Raw genomic sequence first — 25,375 nt, forward strand, 5'->3', positions numbered from 1 at the left:
CCATGGTGATTTTGCTGTCCAAATTACCCCTGATAAAGAGCCTCAGCCACCCACTTGGGACCCTTCCTGGAAAACCAGGAGCTTTTCTCCTTCTCCTAATTTCCTTCTTTGGTTTGTGACTTCATTCTTTGATGTTATGGGACCATGAACTCAGCACTTTTGATATCTAACAGATTAGTTATATTTTTCCTATATCAAATGGTGTTTGTAAGAATAGAACAAAGGCCTCCCACAGCTTGCTTGTTCCTGGAGGTATCCCATATTTTGGTGATGGAAATCATCTAAATAGGAGGCCTATTAGGTGAAAGAAGCCAAGAACTCTATTTTGGCCTCATGACATCAGCACCTACAGCCACTAAGAGCTGCATACCAGGCAGAGCACTCTTCTCACACTGGGTTCTGAATTCTGGGTCTTGAGATCGAGCAACTTCTTCTTTTCTCTATTTTTGCATGAACATTTCTTATCTTATTATCATCTTATCTTCATTATCTTATTTTGGGGGTTTTCTATGTGTAGAAAAGTTCAAGGCAAACAACACTACTAGGTGTCAAAAGGAAGATCTACCCCACCTTCCAGGCTTGCAGTTCTAAAAGGGCAAATGGTAACACTCCTCATCCACACTGCTGGTGGAGACAGAAATGAGGTAGAATTCAAACAGAGCAGAAACTTTAGAGTATGTGCATGTGTTGGAAATGATCGTGCCATTCGGGAGAGATTTAGGGCTGGAGCAGAGTTTAAATCTCTCTGGGATGTATATATTTGAGATTTTAAAAAGATGGGGCAGAAACTATTGATACATGTAAATGATGGAGAGTGTATAGGATATTAGGGCAGAGTACTGAAAGACATTTATATTTAATCAGAAAAAGGAGGGGTGTTATGGACTGACTATATGTCCCCCCAATTTCATATGATGGTATTTGGAGATGGGGCCTTTGGGAGATACTTAGGATTGGATTAGGTTATGGGAGTGAGATCCATTTCTGATGGCATCAATAGACTAGGAGGGGGAGAGAAAGAATGTTCTCTTCCTCTCCATGAGTGTGCACTGAGAAAAGGAATCTGAGAACATGATAAGAATGCAGTGTTCTGCAAGCCAGGCCCTCACCAGACACCACAACAGCAGAAACCTTGATCTTGCACTTCTGAGCCTGCAGAACTGTGAGAAACAACTTTCTGTTGTTTAAATCACCAGTCTATGGTATTTTGTTATGGTAGCCTAGGGCGACTACAAGAATGAGCCTATGAAAAGGAATGAAAAGCACAATGTGAGGATTGGGGGAGAAGCAGAATTTAGTGACTTTGTGGAGGTTGAAACATTAGCTGGTGTAAGAAGAAATGGCCCTGCAACTATGTTATGGAGCATCTGAATGGGAGGTGTCTGTTAGACTCCCTGGGTCCATACCATAAGGGCTCTGTGGGTCTGCTGTGTATGATGTGTGGCACATTTGGGTGGAATAAACTGATCTGGAAACACTGTAAAAGGTGTTTCTTCAAAGTCTTTGTAAATTGGGAGGGATGGAGGGGTTGAAGGGAGGGCAGGGGAAGGGGGAAAATAAGAACCAAGAGAGACTATGTAAAGGTGCAAATTTCCAATGATGAATGTCATTATATTGTATACCTAAAATGTACCAATGATTAGAATGAATACTTGATAATGAGAAATAGGAAGAAAAGGTCCAAAGGGGTAGAGGAAGTGGGAGGGGCAGGGGAAAGGAAAGAAGGGAAAGGAAAAATTATGAGAAGTGGAAAAAAATGGAAACAAAGTCTTTGTAAATAGGGAAGGGTGGAGGGGGTGAAGGGAGGGCTGGGAGTGGGGAAAAAATAAGAACCAAGATGCACAGTGTAAAGGTACAAGTTCCCAATGAGAAATGTAAATGTATTGTATACCTAAAATGTACCAATAAAAGAATTTAAAAAAAGGTGTTTCTTACTCAACTGTGCCTTTTTTAATCATTAAGCTAGCTTTGATTAAAATTTCATAGCTTTAAAAATATTACAATTGTGGTAATTGTTATAGGAAAAAAGAAAATTTAAAATAAAGAAAAAACCTTCCTTCCTTCCTTCCTTCCTTCCATTCCTTCCTTCCTTCCTTTCTTTCCTTCTGTCCTCTCTCTCTTTCTCTCTTTCCTTCTTCTCTCTCTCTCTGTCTCTTTCTCCCTTTCCTTCTTTCTCTGTCTCTCTGTCTCTCTTTCTCTTTCTTTTTTCTTTCTTTCTTTCCTGTCCAGAGAAACTACTCTAAAATGTCAATGTGGCAAATGTCCTCCCTTCCAGGAATCAAACTCAGAACCTTGCGCTTGCAAGGCAGGCATGGTGCCACTGAGCTAAATCCTTGGCCCTTCCCTTGTGTTCTTTCTCTCCTCCTTCTCACTCACTGAATATATATAAATACAATGGGATCATATTGCTTTATAACCTGCTTTTTCAACCTAATAAATTCATTCTGTGCCAATAAATATTTATCTACAGAATAATTTCTTTAATGACTATAACCAATCTTTTATTGTTGCACATTTAGGTTGCTTTTATAAATAATTGCAATGACTATTCTTATAGCCAAGTATTAATTCATATTCTTAATTAGATTCTTAGATTAACTTCCTTAAAGTAGAATTGTAGGGTCAAAAAGTGTTCATATTTTTAAGAAGGCATTGTTAGTGTTCACCTGTTTGTGTGCTATATTATATGAAATATTGAGAGTTATTCTTCAAGTCAGGGTTTGCTGAGAGCAATGAAACCATTATCATTTTACTGAGGGCCTATATATAAAATTCACCATACATATTTATGTAACAAATATTAAAAATTTTAAAGCAAATTCTGATGGCAACTTTTAGTTCTTTCACACCAAGGAAGTAACTAGAACTCACAACTTGTGGAGCTAAGAGAGTAGTCTCTCTTATAGACTGTTTCAGATATTCTTCTGCTTTTCATATATATGCTGAACTTACTGGTGCTAAGTCCTTAGTATTTGCTTTTGCACTTCTTCAAAGTTGTGTCATAAGGTACTGCATTTTTCTTATTTCTTTGGGAGATTTTACTGTCTCTAATAACCTCTTTCTCTTTTGATGAGACATGGCTCTGTGGGTGCACCTTCTGTCTTTCTGGGTAGAATTTTGTGCTGCCAGAGGTTAGGAGTCCTTCTGGGTACAGTGAAGGTATTTAAAGTCTATTGCACTGTTGAGGTAGTAGCCTTGGCTGAAAAATGGGTCTTTCATCGAGTAGTATTGAAGCAATTCCTATTGAGAGCTCAGCACAGGAGTGTTTAGCCACATTACTTACTCACACAGAGAATCCTTATCAAGGATCTTCTATGTGTTGGGCACATTTGTGAGCTTAACAACTGACACCTCTGTCCATGTGGGGGTTCCATTTTTGTAGGGTAATCACAGTAAAAAGAGTCAAGGTAATATTACACAGTTATAATGTGATGGTGGAGATACTGGTGGAGGAATACATTACTGGATTGAATGAGGAGATGTTAGAGCAAAGAATTGTAAGGAGAAGGGAGCCATCTGAAGAGCTGAGCATAAGTTCTTATTGGAGAAGAAGCTAAGTGAAGAACACCCAAAGGACTGTTACGGCTTATGTCTAGATGTCCCCCCAAAGCCTCGTGCGGTCATAGGTGAGGCCTTTCAGAGGTGGCTGGATCTAGAATATGTAACACTAGGATTGATTCCTGGTGCAATGCTAGGATTAAGGGTGCGAGTGCTACCCCCACTAAGGGCAAGTAGCCTGGATAAGATATAAGGGACAGAAAGCCACTTGTAGCTTGTTGCTTGCTGCTTTGCTGTCTTCTGCCTGCCATGAACTGTTTCTCCTCTGTGATGCCCCTCTGCCATGCCACCCTGCCTTGGAGTCAGCCAATTATGGACTGAAACCTCTACAAACTATGAGCCAAAATGAACTTTTCCTCCTTTAACTTTGGGTGTAGGGTATTTTGTCTTAGCAATGAGAAAAGTAACTAAGACAAGGACCAAGTTAGTTATGTTTGAGGCACAGGAAGAAGGCCAGGGTAGCAGGGGTTCACTGAGGACAGAGAGTTTTCATAGATGATCTGGAGACCATCAGGGAGAAATAACATGAAGTCTTGCATTGGAGATCATGGCAAGGAGACTGGATACATTCAAAACATGATATATGTGAGTGTGTTTTAAGTAGGAGAGTGATATGTCTGGTTTACATGTACAAAGGATTGTGGGAAATGAATTTCAAGGTCTCAGGGGGCTCTCATCAAGGAATTAGTAAGGAATTTCTAGAAAGAGGAAACACCAAACTGTGTTGATATCTTCTGAGAGGCTGAGTAAAGTGAGGACAGAAAATCATCCTTTGAATTTGGCAAGATGGAAGCCACTTAGAACTTGGGCAAGAAGGTCTTCATGGTAGAAAACAAGGATGAAGAACTGATTAGAGGGGGTTGAAGTGAGAGTGATTCCCTGGAAGAGGCTGATGTGAGGAAGGTCTGGGCTTGGGTTCAGCCATGCATATAAGGATTAAATGAAGGCAAGAGAATAGAAAAGGAGGACCTAGGGAAACTACGTACTTCCAGCTCTCACTGCCTTCCTCAGTCATGCAGATGTGTTCAGGGCAGCAGGTTGGAGGACTTTGTCCTGGAGAAAATGTCAGTATAAGTCAAAAGAACTCTAGATGCTGATATTTGAGGAAACAAAACAAAGGAGTCAGACATTCACTCCTTGACTGTACAACAGTGCTCATCAGTTAACACACAGAACTCTGAGGCTCCTGGTTATGTGTTCGTGTCTTACGCATAAACATGAACAGAAAGCCAAGGGAATACATGCATCTGAAGTGCTGTCCATATTGAAACAGAGAGAACAGAGCTAACAAATAAAGGTGAAAAGAGAACCCAGAGAAAACAGACAATGTAGGGATTGGACAAACACTGCAAAAATCCATAATTAATATCTTCAGAGACTTAATTTTTTTTTGGTACCAGGGATCGAAATTTTTTTTGATTTTTTTTTTGTTCAGAGACCTAAGAGAGAATTTTATATATGTGAAAAAGTTACTATAAGAAACACTCAGAGAAAAAGATAGGAGATTAGAAATTTAAACTATGATAGAAGGATTGGTTTATAAAGTCAAGAGAACCTTCTAGAATGTAACTCATGACAGTAAGAAGAAATTGTAAAGAAAAAAAATTAAAAATTGATACTATTTTGATAAAATAAATATTAAAAGATTGTCAAAACCCAAGATTTTATGATATCATAAAACAAATTTTAATGCTGGGTATTAAAATAAAAAAGCATATTTATTGACATAGGAGATGGGAATAATCAATTAGGTGAAAAATACAGGTTACAGAATATTAGTTTGTCTTTTTAAAAAAAGTTTTATTCATGTAAAATAAGCCATCAAATATAAATATCAAAATAAATATATCACTGGACTGTGAGATTATGGGTTGTATTATTTAGGGTAGGCTGCATTTATAACAATAGACTTTTATGTTCAACTATTCAAAATTTTTCCAACAGTTTTATTGAGATATAATTCACATACCATACAATTACCTTATTTAAAATGTACAATTCAAATTTTAGTATATTCATAAATATGTATAACCATCACATCAATTTTTGAGGATTTTTACCACCTTGAAAAGAGTTCCTGTATTCTTTAACTATTGTCCCACTATTACATCATTGCCACCCTCCCAACTGTAAGCAACTACTACTGATTTAATATCCCTATTCTGGATGTTACTTTATGAATGACTTCTCTCACTTACCACAGTATTTTTAAGCTCATGCATGTTGTGCCATGAACGTCACCTTTTTTATGGCTGAATAATATTCCATCACATATATATCCATGTGTTAGCTTTCCATTACCATCATAAATGTATGAGATCAATCAACTTTAAAAAGGGAGAATTTATTTGGGCTTATGGTTTCAGAAGTTTAAATTCATAATTAGTTGATCACGTTGCTTTTGGGTCCATGACAAGGAAGTACATCATGGCAGTAGCACTTGGAGGAAGAAGCTGCTACTTCATGTGGCTGGGAAGCAAAGGGAGAGAAAGGTGAGTCCAGGGTCCCACTATTTCCTCCAAGGGTTTGCCACAATACCTTAAGACCTTCTGGTAGGTCTTCAAAGTTTCTACGACCTCCCAACAGAGCCAAGTTTAAGAATACACATTTAACACATGAACCTTTCGGAGGGAGCATTTAAGATCCAAACCAGGCAATATTATGTTTTGTTCATCCATTTATCAGCTGATGGTTGACTTTCAGTTTGGAGGAGCATAAAGTTGTGGGAATAGGAAGGAAATTTAAAAAAAAATTTCAAATGTATAATTTTATTATCATTCACTAAACACACACATATACAAAAATTAAAATTATTCAAAGAAAAGCAATGCAAGGGAAAAAACTATAATAATATTCAAATATAATAGAACTCAACCAAAGTAAAACTGAAAAGTATGTAAACGTGTTTCCATATAATTAAAAAAAACATCTCAAGCATTAACAAGACATCAAAGGATGTGGTTTTTTAAGAAAGATTTTCAGAACTAATATTGAACAAATAGTGGTCTGGAAAAAAATCTAATTAGCTAGTAGATTCCACACAGGTCAATTTTTTAAAATTTAAATTTCAATACAGTCATGTGACATGTGACAGAAATATAATCTGAGAAATATGTTAGGCAATTTCATCTGCGTGTATTGCAAAGTATCACACAGAGTGCCAACTTCTAAGTGCAAATTGAGAAGGTATATGTCAATCATCTGTGATGGCCCTTTGATATTAACCAAATATGCCATTAAACACAAGACACATGAGGCTACCATGGGCATAGTAGCACACTGTTTTACAATAAACTCTTATATAAGTAGGGTTATGCTCTAAAGGATGAAAAGCATAGCATGTTATGATAAGTACCTAAAACAGTAACAGTCATTTATCACACTATTGAGTATTGTGTACTGTAGATAGTTGTATATGCTTCTTCTGGAAACACACACTTCTCTCCTTTGATCTCAGTGACTCTTCCTTCCCAACCCACTGATGAGCTCCAGCCTAGTCTCTATCTGCATCTCTTCCTATAGTTTTAAACACAATCTATAAATATGGATTATTTCCAAATTCCAGCCTGTAACTCTGATCTCTCCCCTTCCCCTCCTGCCACCCCTACCCCTTTGAACCTTCTCTTCCTATTTCAAATTATCAATTATTTGTTTTAATCCTTAATTACACTTTCAGTTTCTCACACCAGAGAAACTATTAGGTATTTACATATGAGTGTCCTATTTATTTCACTTAAGAGTATTGCCTCAATATGCATCCATTTAGCTATAAATGTCTCTAGTTTCTCATTCTTTATGGCTGAGTAGTACTCCATTTCATAAAAAAATCACATCATCTTTATCCATTTTCTAGTTGATGGGCACTTGGGCAGTTTCCAAGCTTTAGCTATTACAAACTGTGCTGCTATAAACTGCATGTATATCACTGAGACATGATTCTTTTAATTCTTTTGGGAAGATATCTAGCAGTGGGATAGCTGGGTCAAATGGGACCTCCAGTCCTAGTTCTTTGAGGTATCTCCATACTGATTTCCACAGTGGTTGCAATAGTCTGTATTCCCACCAACAGTGGAGAAGGGTTCCTTTCTCTCCACACCCCCGCCAACATTTGTTACTGGATGGTTTCTTGATAGCAGCCATTCTTTGTGGGGTGAGGTGGAATCTCAGTGTTGTTTTCATCTGCATCTCTTGAATGACCAGCGATGCTGAACATTTTTTCATATATTTATTTCCTGCTTTTACTTCTTTGTCTGAGAAATTTCTATTCATTTCAGATGCCCATTTTTGAATTGGGTCTTTGAATTTGGGGGGTCTGATTTTTTTTTCAGTTCTTTATATATTCTAGGTAGTAGTCCTTTGTCTAAGGTACAGGTGCTGAAAATTTTTTCCCACATTGTAGTTTGTCTCTTAGCTCTGTAGGTGGTTTCTCTTGTAGTGCAGAAGCTTTTAATAAGATGAGATCCCAGTTGTTGATTTTTTGTGCTAGTTCCAGTGCTACTGAGGTTTTGTTCATAAAGTCTTTTCCTATGCCAATGTCTTCAAGAGTTCTACCTAACTTATCTTCCAGCAAATTTAGTGTTTCTATCTTAATATTTAGATCTTTAATCCACTTTGATCTTAGTTTAGTGCATGGTAATAGGTATGAGTCTAGTTTTAATCTTTGGCAGGTTGAAGTACAGGCTATTGTTTTTTGAGTGTTGATCTTATATCCAGCTACTCTACTGAATCTGTTAATTAAGTCTAGAAGTCTTTTTGGCAGAGTATTTTGGGTCTTCTATGTAAAGTATCATATCATTAGCAAATAATGACAGTTTAACTTCTTCCTTTCCTATCTTTATTCCTTTTATTTCTTTCTCTTTTCTAATTTCTGTGGCTAATGTTTCCAGAACTATATTGAACAGGAGTGGTGATAGTGGGCATCCTTGTCTTGTTCCTGATTTTAGCATGAAAGTTTTCAGTTTTTGACTATGTAGTATGATGTTGGCTGTTGGTTTTTCATAGATAGCCTTAATCAAGTTGAGATAAAGACCTTGTATTCCAATTTTCTGTAGGTTTTTTTTTTTTTTATCATGAATGGGTGTTGGATTTAGTTGAATGCCTTTTCTGCATCTATTGAGATGATCATATGGTTTTTGTCCTTGACTCTGTTAATATAGTGTATTACATTTATTGATTTACAAATGTTGAACCATCCTTGTATCCCTGAGATAAATCTAACTTGGTCAGGGTGTATGATCTTCTTGATGGCCCTTTGTATTCTGTTTGCCAGTATCTTGTTGAGGATTTTTACATCTATGTTCATTAGGGAAATTGGCTTGTAGTTCTCTTTTTGGGTTGTACCTCTCCCTGGTCTTGGAATCAAAGTAATGCTTGCTTCCAGGAATGAGTTTGGAAGCCTTGCTTCCCTTTCAATTTCCTTGATGAGTTTAAAGAGTAATGGTGATAGTTCTTCCTTAAATGTCTTATAGAATTCAGCAGTGAAGCCATCAGGACCTGGGCTTTTCTTTGTTGGTAAGTTTTTTTTTTATCACATTTTCAATTTCACTCATTGTAATTGAGGTGTTTAGAATTTCTATATCTTCTTCATTTAACTTTGGAAATTCATATGTATCTAGGAATCTGTTCATTTCTTCTGTGTTTTCCATTTTATTAGGGTACAGGTTCTCAAAGTAGATATTGATGATGCTCTGGATTTCTGATGGGTCTATTGTGACTTCACCGTTTTCATTCTTAATTGCATGGATTTGAGCCTTTTTTCTTTTTTTGATAAGGTTGGCTAAGGGTTTATTGATTTTATTTATTCTTTCAAAAAAGCAACTCTTTTTTTGGTACGAGGGATTGAACTCAGGTCCTTGCGCTTGCAAGGCAGGTGGCGGAACCATTGAGCTAAATCCCCAGCCCAAAAAAGCAACTGTTTGATTCATTGATTTTTTCTGTATCATTCTCTTAGTCTCCATTGCATTGATTTCTGCTCTGATCTTTATAATTTCCTCTCTTGTACGAGCTTTGGGTTTGTTATGCTCTTCTTTTCTAGGAGCTTGAGGTTCTGCATTAGATTATTTATCTGAGTTCTCTCTGTTTTCCTAATATGGGCATTCACTGCTATGAATTTCCCGCATAGAATTGCTTTCATTGTGTCCCATAGATTCCTATATGTTGTACTGGCATTATCATTTACTTGTAGAAACTGTGTAATTTCTTCTTTAATTTCCTCTGTGACCCTTTGGTTGTTCAGGAGGGTGTTATTTAATTTCCATGTGTTTGTGGGAGTTTTCCAGTTTCTTATGTCATTGATCTCCAATTTTATTGCACTATGGTCTGATAATATACAGGGGGTAACTTCAATTCTTTTACATTTACTTAGACATATCCTATAAGCTAGTATGTGGTCTATTTTGGTGAATGGCCCATGTGCAGCTGAAAAGGATGTGTATTCTGATTTTGTGGGGTGGAACACTCTGTAAATATCTATTAAGTCCATTTGTTCAACCATTTGGTTCAGTTCTAGAATTTCATTGTTATTTTTTTGTCTAGATGATCTGTCTATTTGTGATAGTGGGGTATTGAGGGCCCCCACTAGAATTGTGTTAGTGTTTATTTGGTTTTTCATGTCCATTAATTTTTTTTTTTGTATAGTTGGGGGCATTTGTATTTGGTGCATATATATTTAGGATTGTCATCTCTTCCTCTTGGACTTTTCCCTTCACAAGGATGTAGGGACCATCTTTATCTCTCTTAATTAGTTTTGGTTTGAAATCTACTTTGTCTGCAAATAAGACTGCTACCTCTGCTTTTTTCTGGGTTCCTGTGGCATGGAGAACTGTTTTACATTCTTATACTTTCAGTCTATGAATTTCTTTTTGAGTTAGGTGTGTTTCTTGTATGCAGCATATTGCTAGATTTTGCTTCTTAATCCATTCTGTCAGTCTATTTTTTTCATTGCCTTTTTCTAGGATATTGCTTAGAATTGCTTGGAGTTCTGGTTTGGTGTTCATGAAATTTCTCAGGTGTTCTTTGTCATGGAAATATCTAATTTCCTCATCAATTTTGAAAGATAATTTTGCAGTATACAACAGCCTAGGTTGGAAGTTATTTTCTTTTAGGGTTTGAAATACTTCACTCCAGGCTCTTCTTGATTTGAGGGTTTGTGTTGAAAAATCTGCAGTGATTCTGATGGGCTTTCCTTTGTAGGTGACTTACTTCTTTCCTCTAACTGCCTGTAGGATTTTGTTCTTTTTTTGGGTTTCTGGGATCTTGACTATTATATGTCTAGGTGTAGATTTTTTTTGACCATGGCTGGTTGGAGTTCTATATGCCTCACTTATCTGTGTGTCCAATTCTCCACCTCTGTCTGGGAAGTTTTCCACTATTACTTCTGTGAACATTTTTTTTAAATGTCAATTGTACTTTCTCCTGTTTTTTTGTGCACTTCTGTCTTGTTATTCTTCTTTGCATCATCTAGCAGCTGCTGGATTGATTTCTCATGGTCCCTTACTATTTTTTAGAAATCTCTGTTTTCATGGTCCTTAGCTGCAACCCTGCCTTCTATATCTGATATTCTATCTTCAGATTCCCTTAATGTGCTATGCGTGCTTTCAATGGAGTTTTTAATCTCCTGAATATCTGTTTGAATCTGTTTCATTGTTTCCATTTCTTTCTTATGCTAGACATTCCTGGCTTCCAGCATGTTTCTGAGCTCATCTATTTTTTTTTTATCTGTTTCTGTTCCAGAGCCTCTGATCATGTCTTTCACTTTGTTCACCATCTCTGTAGTTATCTGGGAGATTATTTCTGCTGTGACTTTTTCTAGAGCCTCATTCATTTGTTTTGTTACTTCCTGCTATCAGTTCAGGGTGTCCAGGTGGTTGATTATCAGACTTTTCCACCTCATTTCTCCCAAAATTTGCCTTTTGTCTGGTGGAAGTCTGAGTTTGTGACTTGCTTAAATGTCTTCTCATTTTTGTTTTTGTTACTGTCCTTGGTTTGGTTCCTGGGTTGATATTTTGAAGTTGCTTATTGTAAGTACCTTTGTTGATGCATTTAGTATCCTTATGGAATGATTGCCTCTCAGAGGTATTTTCCAGGTATAGCTTGCCTGTAGGTTTTGAGTCTCTAAATGGCTCTGTGGCTATCTCATTTTCATTATACCCGGAAGGACAACTGATTAGATCAATGACAACACCTTAGCCCAAGTGATACAATCAGCAACACAATAGCATCAAGTAGCTTTTAGAAAATGATAATTTGTGGTGGTTATTAACCTATCAGCTTTAACTGTGTGAATTAAATCAAAATCAAGGAACAATCCAACATATATTTATAGTGAATAAACTCTTCAATATAACAACTTTACCCTTCAGGATGGAGAGTTAGCCTTAAGTTGAGGAGGGAGAAATAGGTAGGTAGAGGGATAGGGGAAGGTTAGCAGTGAGGCCAGAGGGCACAGGTAAGAGAAGGAAAGAGAAGAAAAGAAAAATAAAGAAGAAATAAGAATTAGGGCCAGAACAGGAACACAAAGGGAGATGAAGAACAACGTGTGACAGCAAGAGAATGAGGGAGAGAGAGAGAGAAAGAAAAGAGAGAAAGAAAAAGCAGAAAAATAAAAGTTTTAAAAGAGTAGAAAAACAAGAAAAAATTAAAAATAAGAGCAAAAAATACAATGGTAATTTTGAAGATAACAAATAAAAGATAAAAATAAAGGGCCTCCTTCAGGGTATGTCTCTTTTGTCACAATAAACAAGGTAGGCAGTAGTTTGCAGTTATAAGTCAATAAGTCTCAGTAAGCCATTCCCAGACCCATGAGAGTCAGGCAGATTTCTGGCTGCAAGTCCCAAGTTGAGCTCCCTGTCCTCCTGCAGGGTTGAACTCTGCAAGGTTCTATTACAGGTTCTAGCTGCCTTTCCCCTGAAGATAGCCCAGGTTCAAATGGGAGGTGATGATCCCTCTAATTTACCATGTATGGTGGCCTTTATTGCAGAGATTCTCTTCACTTTTCCAGTGGGCTTCAGTTATCATCAGGGAGCCTGAGAGAGGCCTCTCTCTGTTGTTCACTTCTGCAGTTCAGCACAATGATCTTTATGTCCCCCTGTGCCTCTGTAGTGTGGAACCAGGGACCTGCACAGCCAAGAGGCCAGAGGTGGGGGGTGTGGGGCCTGTTGTTGCAGGTGCCCAAGGGGCTAAGCTGGAGGCTGGTGGGCATGCCCGGGGGGCGGTTCTTCACAGTCTCCTGGTTGCAAGTGGGTGGGGCAAGCTGGACGGAGCAGGGCACAGCCACCTGCGACAGCTCTGATGGTGCAGCCAAGCTGGCGGCTGGTGGGCATACCCGGGGCGGGTCCTCACAGTCTCCCCAGAAGGAAATATTTTGCTACTGAATCATTACTGGTGCCATTCTTATTTCCACCGTTTGATTCCTAGATTTATAAATCCCAGATAAGAGAAAATCACTAACATATTTTGCATGCTGATTCAAAGCATGTACAGCCTTCTGGAGAGTCTTGCTCTATCTTTGTATTCTCACCTAGATGGCACTCTGTGTCTTCAAAAGGCCAGTCTCCTATGCTAATAAGCTAGCTGCTTGAGGATGATGGTAAAACCAGGGAATTCCTGGAACATGAGCCTGTTGCTACATTTCTTTGGTTGTGACTTCCTGTGCTTCCTTTCTCCTGCAAAGGGAAGTGATAGCTGTGGGAATCATCCTTAACATCATGGTTTGGGGTAAGGGTGTAGCCATGTGACCTGTGGTTTAGGTGCATGTGCAGTGATGACAGCACTGGGGTTGAGGGTATGAGCATACATGAGGTGGTACCCTGGCAGCGTGGGTATGTGGAGCAGCCATATTGCTGAGCCATTGGAGAGGTAGATGAAAAGAGAACTCCAGACTGGGGATGGACATAGCTCTTGCTCTGGGAAGGAGGGTAGCAGTGAGCACTCTACTTTGGACTGCTGTGTAATTGTGGGAATCCTTAGTGGCAAAGGCTGTGGGTGTCTGTGGTGGCAGGAAGGGCTGCTGAGATCTTTGGTGGCACTGCAGATCCATGACTGACTGGGGGTCAGAGTAATGGACATAAAATGCTTCCTATGCTTTCCTGCATGGCCACCCTTGGTTTTTATGCTCCACTGGGTTTTCAAGGCTTCTTTGTACTCTGGAGTTTTCTCAGAGGTACATATGTTGGTGGGTAGTGGTTGGGGAGACATAGTCCGGGATCTCCTTGTCCATCATCTTTCTGGTGTCACTCTGTGAGGGAAGAGTTTCTGAGGTCAGTGTTCGATATGTGTTCTGACCCCAGGAGAGTTCCTGTTGGCCATTTTCTTCACCATTCCTCTCCTGCAAACTAGCCACCCTGCACAGTGGTTATATCTTCATTAGGGCCATGAATCTCTTCACACTAGAAACTTCTATTGCTCTTGAAAGTGTCCTTAGGCTTAAACTTCTCCATGGTCTGTTGCAAACACACCAGTTCCTTTTGGAAGAAATGAGGTATTGCTGAGCCAGGACTGTGACTCTGAAGGTATGGATTATGACAGTCCTCTCTTGGTACTTTTTTTTTTCTTTATTTTTTAGTACCAGGGATCGAACTTGGGACCTTGTGCTTGCAAGACAGGTGCCAGAAACACTGAGCTAAATCCCTGGCCCTTGCAGTCCTCTGTTGGAGTGACAATTCTATGCTATGAGTCTGGGATCCTCTCATCTTGCCTCTCTTGGTGTGGGGCCACTTCCTTTTGAGTCAAAGAAAGAGCTATCAAAGGCCAGGTTTTCTCAGTGTGCCACCTCCTAGGCAAGTGGTAATTGGGAGGAAGAAGGGGACACTTCCTTACACAGGTTTTTGCTATACTCATCCGAGAATGGTTCTATGGTTTGAATATTAACCCCAAAGCTCATGTGAGAGCTTGATCCTCACAGCAGCAGTGTTGAGGGGTGCTGGGGCCTGTGAGACATAATAAGGTAATCAAGGGTTAAGGCTTGGAGTGAATTCTTGCAGGACTGAACTAGTTACAATGAGAATAGGTGGTTATACAGTGAATTGAGTTTGCTCACTGTTTCTTGTTTCCTCTTTTGTACAAGTGGACCCTTTCCCTTTTCTGTTATGTGGAGCAGCATGTGTCCTTCACCAGAGCTGAGCAAATGCTCTTGCTATGCTTCTAGACTTCCAGAACCAGGAGCCAAAAGAAACTTCCTTCCTTTATATATTACCCACTCTCAGGTTTTCTGATACAGTAACAAAATATGCACTAAGACAACTTGGCCATGGCAATATGGTGCTAAGGACAGGGTAAGAAATGTTGAAGTCCTGCTTTGTGTTTTTGGTTGCAGTCATCTGAGGTGGAGTTGTCATATTGTTGAGCCTGTAGATGAAAAGAGAAGCCCTGGTTCAGATACTGTGCACCCTCAAATTTCTTCCTGAATTTCCATAGATTTTCTTGAATAGATGTTTCTTCATTGGCCCTTTATCCTCAGGACCATTTCCAGAAGTCATTCACAAACCAAGAGTGATATTGACAATGCCATTTTCCAAACATGGTAGCCAGGAGTACTCTAGTCTTTGCCGTTCAGTCTTGCAAGAAGATGAAAGAATATAGAGGAATGCACATAGGGGGATTTATGGACCATGTCAGGAAGTAAAATGCACCACTATCACTTACACATCATTGGTGAATGAAAATAATGTGTCTCATTCATCAGTGGAATACAGAGATGTTTACCCTAACAACAAGAGAAGCTGTGAAATGTAGTTTACCTTGTAGTTGTAGTTGTTTGCCCTTAGGAGTAGTTTTAATTTTCTTTTACTTATCTACATTTTCTGATTTTCCACAATGGACCTATATTTCAAATGCAGTACAAATATGAACTTAATTTAAAAATAGAGAATAGACAGTGAGAAAGTGTGGATGGGGAGTATATAGACAATCTCTTCTAAGAAGTTTTGCTGGTGGCATTTCTGGAGTGTGGAATTAGGTTAATAGAAGATTGCTAACTATGGGGATTCCAGCACATTCTTCTAAGTTGATAAGAATTATCTAGGAGGGAGGAAATGGTAATACATCATTGTGCATAGTCTTAAAGGACATATAGATTCCCTTACTTGCAAGAGGAGAGAAAAATAGAGGGAAGGGTTTAAAAATGATCATCTATGGTATTTCCTTTTACTACAGGGTATGGTCCAGGATTTCACAGCTTTCTCTGAAAGAGTTATAAGCAAGGAGGAAAAGTACTGTTTATTGAGCTTGACAAAGTAACAAATCATGGAAATTTCCAAACTTAATTATTGATGTTTCCTTTGATATGCTAAGAGTTTTAATTAGGGTCACTAAATACAGAAACCCTTACATTGCAAAGAACAGAGGAACAACCCACAGATGTGCTGATTATGGGCAGATTGCTATTTTCCAACAGACCTAACCATAACATACAAATTGAGACCACCATGCAATGGCACTGCCTTCACAGACTTTCATGAAGTTAACTCTGATAGGTCTCCCACTACCTCAGCAGCTATTATGTATAGTAGCTGCCCTCTTCCTATGGTGCCTTGCCCCCTCCCCTGTGTGACGTCATGCCAAGATGGTTGCTCCCACCAAAGAATAAACCCTTCCTCCCAGCATGCCCCTCGTCCCACCTAGAGAGTAACCTAATACTCGCTCACCTCCTACCACCTAGTGACATCACCGGCTCCTCCATTCCCTAGTCACTACCTCAGTCAACCCCGCCTCAGCCCCTACAAGCCCCACCCCAGTCTCTATAAAAGACTCTCCCTGCCCCAGCCATATTGCTTTTGTCTCTCCTTTGTTCAGAGACAGCCCGGCAGATCTATTCCCCTAATAAAGGCTTGTTGTGGCCTGGTCTGGTCTTGGTCTTCGGCCCTTTTACCTGACAAACTCCAATAAAGATAACCTTTTGAAAAATATGACAGAACCAAAGAAGTTATTATGGGGACATATAAAGAGAGGAGATAATTTTCATTGAAGGAATTAGGATCAAGTTCAGAGAGGGGGTAACATCTGAAGGAATTCTGGATGGCCAGTAGCAGTTTGATGGGGGTCTTGGAGAGAAAGCATCATAGGCTAGGAGTAATATTATGCCTAAAAATAGGTGGACCTAGGAATTGGCTTAAGTATTATGGCTGGTTGTATTAGCTTCATATCACTACAGTAAAAGTCCTGACACAGGCTACTTATGAAGTAAAATAAGATTTACTTTGGATCACAGTTGTGGAGGTTCAAGTGCAAGCTTGAGAGCCCCCACTGTTTTGGGCCTCCAGTGAGAGCGGCATATGGCAGGAGCACGTGCCAGAGAATGTGGTCACACCTTGAACTAAGGGAGAGAGAAAGGAGGGAGGAGGGGAAAGGGCAGGGACAGAGGGATGGAGGGAGAAGGAGAAGAGGAGAGGAGTGAGACTTTGGGCCCTGCCTCTTAAAGCCCACACCATCTTCCAGTCCTGCCACTTGGGAACCAAGCCTTTGCAGATGGACCTTAGGGAGGCATTCAACATCCGACTGTAGTTCTGACAAACATGCAGAAGCATGGTGGTCAGTCGGTCCTGGGGGGAGGCTGACAGCTGCAGCATGGTGGGTGGAGGGTCTTGAGTGACATCTCATGGAGTTGTGAGTTTACTTTTAGTTTTGGGCAGCCTTTAGAGAAACTTCTCTTCTAGCAGTATGGACACAGGGATGAGGAAAAGAGAAATGCTGGAAGCCAACTAGAAGGAGGTGACAGCCTCAATCTGAGTTCAGGAGGTGATGAAGAAGTTGATTATGCTGGAATAAAGAGATGGGAGGGAGATATTGAGACACTTGTAGGGTGCGAGGAGAAGTTTTTGCAGCCTCCAGGGAATAAAGCGTGATTATAGTTCTGCAAGTAAAGTGGATGTGGTGGTGGATGCCACTCAGGAGGCTGAGGCAAGGGGATCACTGTGATTTTGAGGTTCTCCTGGGATACATAGAGAGGTTAAGACTAGCCTAAACTACATAGGGAGAAGCTGCCTCAAAAAAACCCAAAACCAAACAAACATTCTGCAACTATCTCTGATCTTTTTCCAGATAGGGAACAGAAGAAGTTTGAGATAGATGCTATTTTAAGAGCCAACATGTGGATTCTCTCTGTCCAAAGTGTATCCTTGCAAACTCTCAAGTGCTTCATGTTTTTAAAGTTTTACAAGTTGTGGCATAAATTGTCTTCAAGTGCCAAATGGACTGACCAATAAATCACTACGAGGATTCTCTGAGATTTGCAATTGTGGAATTATTGATTTTGTACCCAGCCTTGAATGCCCTGAGCAGAGCCTGCTCTGAGGCTTCGTGCTGCAGCCTTGCCCCATCCAATCACTTCACTGTGACCTGGAAAAGTCCTGTTCTTTATTTGGATTAAGTCTCTCAGGTTGTTACAGGCAAACACCCCAGGTAAACTCCAGGGAGCTTCCCTGCCTGCTCTGGCTGACTGATGCATAGATGCTTTTCTCTAAGCACTGCTCGCTATAAATCTGTCATTGGCATTGGCACTCTTTCAGTCACCCCGTCATTTATTATTCACTGCCTCACATCAGTTAGCTCTGCCTCACATCCATGGAGGCTGGTTGCTTCACTAGGAGACCCAGCAGTGGATACTAAGACACGTGAAGTAGAGAAGCCAGGCAAACAGACTGGGAATTGTAAACCTCTGACAAATGCTCTGATGGGGGAAAGCACAGGGTACCAAGGAAATTAGCGAAGAGGTCTTGGGATGCTGTGGATGAGGGTCTCTTCCCACACCAGGCCCCACATCACCACTCTGTTGATTTCCCCCATGACATCTACCAGGTCAAGTATTTCCAGTTCCTCATCTTCCCATACAGGAATTTTTCTAGTAGCCTCCCTGGGAGGAAGACTCCTAGGAAAACAGGCATGCTCATGAGTACCAGCCCCTTGGCCTTGAGGAAGTGACTGAACCCCACTGAGTGTTGACCTCTTCAACTGAAAAATGAGGACAATACCTTCCTTCTATATATACTGTGAAAAACAAATAAAAAAGTATTTTTAAAATATCCCTAGACCTGGCATTTAAACTTTCCTGGGTCTGTAGTCTTTTCCTTTGCTTAAGATACTCTTCTTATTGAAGCTGGAAACTTTACCCTTATTTCTCCCTTGCTTGAACATTTTTGGATTCTGTAGCATATAAAAGTCTGTGGGATTCAGGATCCCTATAAGAATGGCAGAAGAGAATTCAAGTAAGGTGTAAGGTAGGGGCTCCAGGAGCACAGGGCAGGGTTGGTGCTTATACAGATAGTCTCTTGAGCATCTGGAAGTTTTCCTGAGCAGTCATCCCTGGAGCTGAGATCTAAGGATGAATAGGTCTTTGCCAGGTAAGAAATGGGGAGAGGGGGTGAGAGATGGGCAGATTCTTTCAGACAAAGGCTCTCAGTAGGGCTGGAATGCTGAGATAAGATAGGAAAGTGGCAGGGTGAATCAGGGATCCTTCTAGTACCCAGAGGCTGATAGGCCGAGCATTTAATTTTTTATTGTTTCTGAAGGAATGGGAGCCAGAGACAGCTATTTAAGCTATTGCCTATTGACCCACTAGTTTTTCTTGCTAGGACAAGACTATGTTACTTTCATAGTTCACACCATAGGTACTCAATTAATTTAACTAAGTGAATGGAGTTGGGATTGTAGAAGTGGAGGAAAAGAATTCTGATAACTAAATTCTCTTGTTGTTCTGGTGAGAGCTCATTGAGGTTTTAAGGCAATTCACCAGCCACAACATGGTTTTAAACTGCTTTGGATCCAGTTTGAGCTGCTTTTGCTCTCCAGGAACATACAGATGTGACTAAAAATAATATGCATTTCTCCAGAGAAAGACAACTCCCTCTACCCCGGAGACTCAGGTAAAGGGAAACTAAGTGTTCAAACCTGAGTCTGGAGGCCAGGATGCTGATGGAGACTTTGCAGATTCTTGGGTCTCCATGGAGATAAATTCTGGGAAAGTCTCCTTCTTGGACAGAAAGGCAGTATTGGCTGCTTCGTTTTCTCTGGACACCTCAGAATGCAAAATTCAAGAAGCAGCTATGTATAGATTCTCTTTTGCACCCTTCCCGACCTCTTCAGAGCCTTCCTGCAGAGCTCTGTGTCATTCTGTGGTATCCAGCTACCTCCACACACAGTGAGTGCTCATCAGTCAGGGGAGACAAGGGCCATGTTTCTGGTTCATCCTCACATCCCAGGCCCTGGGATAGCACCTTACATAAAGTGAAAGCTCAATGCATTTTTAGCAAAAGATGTGTGAAGAAAGAAAAGGAATTTTAGCCAAGTTCCCAGGTGGCCCTCTTCCTGAGAGTCGAGAAACAAAAACCCATAGCCCAGTCTTCTCAAATTTTAAGAGCCTAGCAATTAACCTGGAAGCTTGTTAAAGTGCAGCTTCTGTCTCAGTAGGTAGGGGCTGCAATGCAGAATTCTGAATTTTTTAGGCCCACAAGAGAGCCTCATTCTGTTGGTCCAAGGACTCTATAGGACAGCAAGGAAATACACAGAGCTGCTGACTAAGACAGCCTAATTCTGAGAAAGGGCAACAGTTACTTAAAATATATTACAGATTAGTTGCCCACCTAATCCACCTTTAAGTGTACAAGCCTGACCTTACATGCATAAGGTCCAGGGTAGATTTGGAATTTCTTTTATGCTTGTGGTAAACATGTGAATGTGCACACCAGCAACTCACTTGGAGTGCTATCGCCTGTATGCACCAAAGGGACCAGTCTCATGGGTAGTTCACTGTAGCACATGATTTCTAGTACTTCTGCGAATACTTTGGAATTGTTGGATAGCTATGAGGTGTTTTTTGGTTTATGAAATATTTGGCATTTATGAAACATCTCTCTGGGCTTTGGAAGGCACTATTCCTGATCTTCCTGAAGTGAGACAGAGATAAAACAAATAATAACCATACAGTGTAGTGGACAGTCCATACCACTACGATATGGCAGAAATATAACATGAACCACAAGTTTGAGGCACCAAGATAATTTAAAAATTTCTAGTAGTTATGTAAAAAAAGCAAAAAAAAAAAGAGCAACAAAAATACTCATTTGAAGTTAATTTTAATAGTGCATTTTATTTAACCCATTGTGTCCAAAATATTATCATTTTGATATATAATCAGCCTACAAAGGTATCAACAGGATATTTTACATATTTAATGCTAACTTTCCAAAGTCTGTTTTTTTTTTTTGCCCTCACAGCACATATCAACGTGGAATAGCAATGATTCAAGTGCTCAGTACCCACGTGGGGCTGATGACACTGTATGGGACAGTGCAGGTCTATGCTATGGAGTGGAAAGTAATTCCCTTTGCCTGGAGAATCCGAGGGCCGGGTCAGGGTGGGTATAATCAAATATACTACCCAGTAAGGGTTAGTGAGCCAAGTCTGGAGGGCAGGGAGGAGATTCAGGAGCCAACCATTCCACTGGTTCCAAGACACAGGGGAGGCAAGTGAGCATCTGCACCTGGAAATGGTTGACAGGACAAGTTTGGTGCACAGAAATGGGCTCAGGCAGGACTTCTGCAGCTCTGTTGGCCCATAGTGCTCAGCTTCCCACTATCCTGGTGCTAATGCCAGACTTTTGTGGATGGGGTGGAGTGTTTTTGGATCTTTTTCTGAATTAGTCCTGAGCCTAGGATCAGGGCTCCCTTTTGCAGTGGAGCACTATCTTCCATGTGGGGAGAATCTTCTGTAGGAGCTGGTTTGGATGGCTTGTCCTCCTACTGACTTTCTCTACTTCTCTTTCTGGAACTCCTAAGGAAATGCTTCCATGGAAGCTCTAGCCCTTCAGTAAAGAAAGGAGTTGCTCTCAGCTGACTCTAACAGGTGCCCTACCTCAGTAATTGGAGTAGTGTCTGTCATTGAGGGGAACCAATTCCGGTCCTAACTCAGGAATCAGCACAAGTCCTGGACCATTCCTTATTTAATCCTGCAAATAAACCAATGGACAAGTATTGTTGTGCCTGTTTTATAATGTGAAAACTGGGGCTGAGGTGAGCTAAGGCATCTGTCCAAGGTCTAACACATGACAAAAGATAGAACCAGGATGGAAACTGAGGTGTGTGTATCTAAGCTCCATGCTTTCTCTACAGCACACTTCTGCAAACACCAAGATCCTAGCAGGATATATTATCCAGGAGATCTACATGTTCATTTTCATACAGTAATCAGTCAATAAATGTTTACTTAATCCCGATGGGTGGAAAGAATGCTATCACAGGTATGTAGCATAAAGATCCCTTCTCAGTTGCTTACATTCTAGGAAGGATGACATAAAAAGCCTGTGAGATAGCAAACAAGTAAACATCAAAATAGTATTGGGAAGAATTTTCAAATAAGCCTAGGCATGATCAGTTAGACTTTAAATTCCAAAAAGCTTTACCTTTGGTTGCAGGGATATGGAGTGGCTTGGAAGTACATGAGGAGCACAGTAAGCTTCCAAGACTCTAGTGTCACACTTCTGCTTTGCCCAGAACTGAAAAATCTTTTTATTGTTTCCTACCCATTTAGGCCAAATATTTGGCCAAGGTGGTGAGTGAGGATGTCACTGTCCCTGGATTTCTAGAAGCCACATGCCCAGCTGCTGTTATGTCCATAAAAATATCAGTGTGTGTGTCAAGAGAGAAATGGGGCACGCCATGGTGTTTCTGCTCTGCCATGCCTGTTTGTCATCTGTGCCTTGGAGTCTGCCGATTATGGACTAAAACCTCTGCAAACTGTCCCAGAATTATCAACTGAAACTCAAAAAGGTGAGACTGTAAAGATGACTGTTACTCTAATGAGGGAGCTGCCCTCAAGCTCCTCCGTGTGCAATCCAGGTCTTCAATATCATCTTTAAAAAGATCTTAAAAAAGTTGTCTGTGTACCAAATTGGACAGAACTTCCATAAGCCTTCAGAGCCGGTGGAAATTCCCCAGCACAAATTATCCCTTTGGCCTGGGTTTGCTCTTTCTGTGTCACACTTTGAGCGCAGGCTTCTGTTTGGTGCTGATGTGAGCTATAAAGTCCTCCAGAATGAGACAGTTCTGGAATTCATGACTGACCTCTGCTGCAAAATTGGTATGTCCTGCTTCACCCAAACGTATGAGCAACAGCTGATAGGGCTCATTGTTCTTACAAGGTACAATAACAAAACCTATTGCATTGATGACATTGAGTGGTCTGTGAAACCGACACATGCCTTTCAGAGGCAGGATGGTTCTGAGATCACTTACATAGATTATTACAAACAGTAATATATTATTTTATCTGACCTAAACCAGCCAGTGCTTGTTAGTCTATTGAAAAGCAAGAGAAATGACAACGCTGAGTCTAAGATTGTCCACCCGATACCAGAGCTCTGCTTTCTAACAGGCCTGGCTGGCCAGGCAACCTCTGATTTCCAACTGATGAAGGCTGTGGCTGAAGAAACGCATTTTAGCTCTCTGGGCCAGCAGCAGCGCCTGGCTAGACTCACTGATGATATCCAGAGAAACAAGGATGCTCGTTTTGAGCTGGAGACCTGGGGCCTGCACTTTGGAAGCCAAATGTCTCTGACTGGCTGGTTTGTGCCTTCAGAAAAAATATTAATGCAAGACCATGTATGTCAACCTATGTCTGCTGCTGACTGGTCCAAGGATATATGAACTTGCAAGATTTTAAATGCACAGTCTTTGAATAAATGGTTGATTGTATGTAGTAACAGCTGAAAATGTGATTGAGGACTTTCTGAGCTGCTTGTGAAGAGTTGGAAGTTCCATGGGATTTAATGTGGGGTACCCAAAAATCATAAAAGTACAAGAAAATACAGCTGCATTCCTTAGAGCAATCCAACAACATGTTGATCTTGATGTCCAGTTGGTCATGTGCATTCTGCTTTCTAATCAGAAGAATTATTATGATTCCATTAAAAAAATACTTGAATTTGGACTGCCCAGACCCGAGCCAATGTGTGCTTTCTCGGATCTTGAATAAACAGGGAATGGTGATGAGTGTTGCCACCAAGATTGCCTTGCAGATGAACTGTAAACCTGGAGGCGAGCTGTGGGCTGTGGAGATATCTTTTAAGTCCCTGATGCTGGTCAGTCTTGATACCTGTAAAGACACACTCAGCAAGGAGTGGTGGTGGTTGGGTTTGTAGCCAGTATTAACCCCAGAATCACCAGGTAGTTTTCCCACTGCATACTTCAGAGAACAACGACTAATATTGCAGATTGCTTAAAAGTCTTCATGACTGGAGCACTCAAAGAGTGGTATAAGCACAACCACGATTTGCTGGCATGGATCATTGCGTATTGTGACAGAGTAGGGGATGGGCAGCTCAAAGCAGTTATCGAATATGAAGTCCCACAGCTGCTTAGCAGTGTGGCAGAGTCTGGCTCAAAGACAAGCTCCAGATTGTCGGTGATTGTGGACAGAAAGAAATGTTTGCCACTATTCTTCACAGAAATGAACTGTACTGTACAGAATGCCCTGGTTGGCACTGTCGTGGAATCAGAAGCAATGTGTCCTGAATGGTATGACTTTTACTTGATTACTCAGGCTGCCTGTAGGGGAACTGTTAGTCCCACCCACTATAATGTCATCTATTATGACAATGGCCTGAAGCCTGACCACATACAGAGACTAATATTCAAACTGTGCTGCCTGTACTACAATTGGCAGGGCTTAATCAGTATCCCAGCTCCATGTCAGTATGCACACAAGCTGACTTATCTGGTAGCACAGACCATTCATAAGGAGCCAAACTTGGAATTAGCCAATTATCTCTTCTACCTGTGATGACTTGAGCCACTGGCATCAGGAGATGAAGAATCGAAGTGGTTGCTGTAGTAGACTTCGTACAAATCTGCCAGAAGATTGAGGCTGTGACTGGGGAAAGGGGATTGAGCTTAGGTCTAACTTGTAGGAAAATAAAAATAAAGACAAAACCCAAATATATCTTAATCTGAAACAGTTTAGAAGAAAAGTATGTTGTTTTATCTTTTGAAAGTTACATGCTTGGAGTAAATTCTAATTGTGGTATATAGAATCAAAATATACCATCACCTAAAGGAACCCCATGAAGTTAAATATCTTCTAAGAAAATAAGTGTTTGTGTGATGTGTTGATGGTAGATAAATGGAGTCTAATCCCCTCACTGATGTTTTGTGGAGGTTTTAAGTGTTACAGAGTATTTTGTGGAGCGGTTTAAGTATTAGAAATAAAAAAGTTCAGAGCATCAAAAAAAAAAGAGAGAGAGAAATGGTACAAGGTTATGAACACAGAATTTGAGGCTAAAACCTCCAGCCTTACTTGGTAGCTGAGAGGGTGTGAGCATGTTATCCACATGTCACCTGTGTCCTCTTGAGCACTTAAAAGAAATTTCTAGTCCCCTTGGAGCCTTTGCTCTAGACAGTAGAGTATCTAGTACTTGCTAGCAGAGGTCATGCAAGTCAGGTGTGCCCCATTCACTCTTTCATGCCTCCATGCAGCACTTAGCAAATAGTATGTGGACCTCATATACATACACACCTGACACTGCTCTGCTCTCTGGGAGGGAAGAAGGAAAAGAATAAATAGGTGACTATGCTTATTACAAGGATGCAAAAACAGTAAAATAAAACAAGGAAGGGATGGGGGATAGGCAGTTAGAATTGTAAATTGGATGGTCATGAAGTTGAGCAAAGGGTTAAGGAGGTAGAGGAACAAACAAGGGAGACACAGAGGAGAAGACCGTAAACCATTGAACAGCAAGTGAAAGGCCCAGGTGAGGAGCACACCTGTCCTGTTATGAAACAGTGGGGGCCAGGGGGCCAAAGTGGAGGGAGCCAGAACTGTGAGCAGCAGCTGA

The 25,375-nt window shown here is 40.5% G+C and overlaps 1 pseudogene; it reads left to right on the top strand.

The window, feature by feature from the left end:
• The first annotated feature begins 13,928 nt into the window (after nucleotides 1–13,928).
• Nucleotides 13,929–24,324, top strand: LOC101704384 (piwi-like protein 4 pseudogene; annotated as a pseudogene).
• Nucleotides 24,325–25,375: the final 1,051 nt, after the last annotated feature.

Source organism: Heterocephalus glaber, unplaced genomic scaffold (genome assembly GCF_053883595.1).
Source record: "Heterocephalus glaber isolate CG9 unplaced genomic scaffold, H.glaber_assembly_v1.0 deba00000347, whole genome shotgun sequence".
NCBI classification, from domain to species: Eukaryota; Metazoa; Chordata; class Mammalia; order Rodentia; family Bathyergidae; genus Heterocephalus; species Heterocephalus glaber.